The 2,376-nt window shown below is 44.1% G+C and overlaps 1 pseudogene; it reads left to right on the forward strand.

Annotated features, from left to right (window-relative positions):
- Positions 1–845: 845 nt before the first annotated feature.
- LOC100729483 (type 2 lactosamine alpha-2,3-sialyltransferase-like) lies at positions 846–1,504 on the forward strand (annotated as a pseudogene).
- The last annotated feature ends 872 nt before the right edge of the window (positions 1,505–2,376 follow it).

Below are 2,376 nucleotides of genomic sequence, written 5' to 3' on the forward strand. Positions count from 1 at the left end.
CTAACCAAACACTTAAAATATAGTATCAATTTTAGTAGAGTAACATACACTTTTCTATACTATGCATTACATACGTAAGCGAAAAAAAAATATTACCAATATAATTAACTAGAACTCTGCGACGATTTGACATTCGCACTAGGCAGAGATGCCTGATCCACCGCAGCTTAGCAGAGAGTGGCACGTGTGCCCCGCAGGACAGAAACCACCTGTCTCCCACAGGAGTACCAGGCGCGCAGCGCAAGGGCGGTAGAGGGGCGGGGAGAACAGGGACCCTAGCTCCCAACCCAGAATCGGGCTTCTGTCCTCCCTCCCTTCCTCTCCCGCGGTTTCCCCACGCACCAGGAGGTAGGGCAGCGGCTTCCCAGCTGTGGAAATCCACGCACCACCACCGCCTTCCGGGGCGCGCCTTGCGGGACGCCCATCTGGTCAGGACGCAGGACCAGGCGGTGGATCTGCTCGCCTGCTCCGGTCCCTGACAGAGTGGACTCCGCAGGCAGCAGACCACCGTAGCTGGTCTCCTTCCCGCACTCTTTGCTACACGGATCCCAGGGGCGCGGGGCGAGCCACAAGGGACCTTGGAACAGACTCTTGAGCGCCGCATGTCCAGGGGAGCGCACGCGTGTTGCGCGCCACTCGTGGGCGTGAAGCTGAGAAACCGCTCCGGCCTGGGCTGCGCAGCCAGCTGTGTGGGCCGCAGTGGGCTCAGTCCCGCCCCGCTCGGTGTACAGGGGACTCCCAGCTAAGGTAGAGAGAGATGTGACCTACCCTGGGGGCGCGCGTCCCGGGTGTGCATCCGGGGTGCGCTTTCCTGGTATTGCGCAGCTGCGACGGCTCTGAGTATTATGCCAGTGAACCACGCACCTAAGAACGTGGTGCTTGGCAATGGAGGAGTTTCGAGGCATAAGACATTGTGAGCAAAAATGAACTCCTAAGATGTAATAAAAAGAAGCAATGATGGTCCGGTGTTAGGTCATGAAGAGGAAGCTGGGAGGAGGACAGCTTTCTGACTTTTTTGTCCAGAAGCTGTTTTTTCCTATCCAGGCACGAGGCTCCTAAGCCACAGCCATGCTCACTGTTCTTAAGCCACTTGATTTAAAGTGGCTGGGGGAATTGTTAACTGGTGGCAAAATAGACGCTAATGCTAAAGAAACCAGCCTTAAACTTGATCTATAAACCTTATCAAATAAGAATATTAGATGTTTCCATATCAGGACAGCAGCTTAGCATCCGCTTCATTTTCCAGGTGTTTCCTAAAAATCAGAAACGCAAACACCCAACAACAGGAAATATTGCCATCACCCTTGCATTTTGTACAGCTCAGGAACTTCATTTAGCTGGCTGTCAATACAACTTTTCTGACCTTAAGAGTCCTTCGCACTCCCATGGGGATGCCACCGTGTCCTAGATGAACAAGAACGCTCAGCGCAAAGTGACTGCAGAACAGCTCTTTCTGTAGGACGTAATTGAACAAAACTTTGTAATCAGCTTGACAGAAGATTGATGGCAAAAACTCAGAGAATTATGTTAATTGTTAATTTTATTTTTATACTGGAATGTTTAGTTTATTTTAAATATGTTGGATGAACTTGTCAAACACTTATGTATATTAAATCTGTTGCTGCCTGGTGATTCATAACCATCAGCTTCATCTCTGCGAATACATTTATAAAAACCAAGAAATGTTTAGCTATTAGGGAAAGAAGGTTCCACTGCATTGTGTTTTAAGTAGGTGTTTGAGGTGTTTTTTAAACATTTTCTTACAGTTACTTTATCTTCGACTTTTCAAAGAGTGTGCTTTCCTAAGCAAGGAGAGTTTACAACCATTTAGACTAGGAAGTGATATTTGGAGAGGTATATTTTATTTGGCTAATGTAAGCGTAGCAGGTGGGAAGATGATTGGATCTTGATATAGCAAACTGTAACCACTTGGTTGTGGAAGTAATGCTGCTTTAACTCAGTTTCCCCCTCTGTAGTTAAACCATAAATATGCTTAGTTGGTAGAAGATAGTGGTTTTTTTTCTAAGTTAAAGGAAATAGGCAAAACATACAATTCTAAATGAGCAAATAACAAATTAATTACTCAAAAAAGGTTGCAAATGTTTTCTCATATAATATTTACATTCTCTTTGTTTTCCTAAAAATTCAAGTAAGTGACAAAATATTTTAAATTAATCCTATGAAATATCAAATTCACAAGGAAGAAAACATGCACATATGAAAAACCAAAATAAATTTTTAATAAAATGTAATATCCTTTTGAAAGTGTGAAATAAGACAAAACCAAGGGGGAAATTTTTCATTGGCAGATAAAAATAAACTTTTGCCTAAAGAAAAAAGTTATAGTCATATAACAATTCTTTTATGAAGAAATGT

This window comes from Cavia porcellus, unplaced genomic scaffold (assembly GCF_034190915.1).
Source record: "Cavia porcellus strain 051 isolate PalLab524CR breed Dunkin Hartley unplaced genomic scaffold, mCavPor4.1 scaffold_14, whole genome shotgun sequence".
Classification (NCBI taxonomy): domain Eukaryota; kingdom Metazoa; phylum Chordata; class Mammalia; order Rodentia; family Caviidae; genus Cavia; species Cavia porcellus.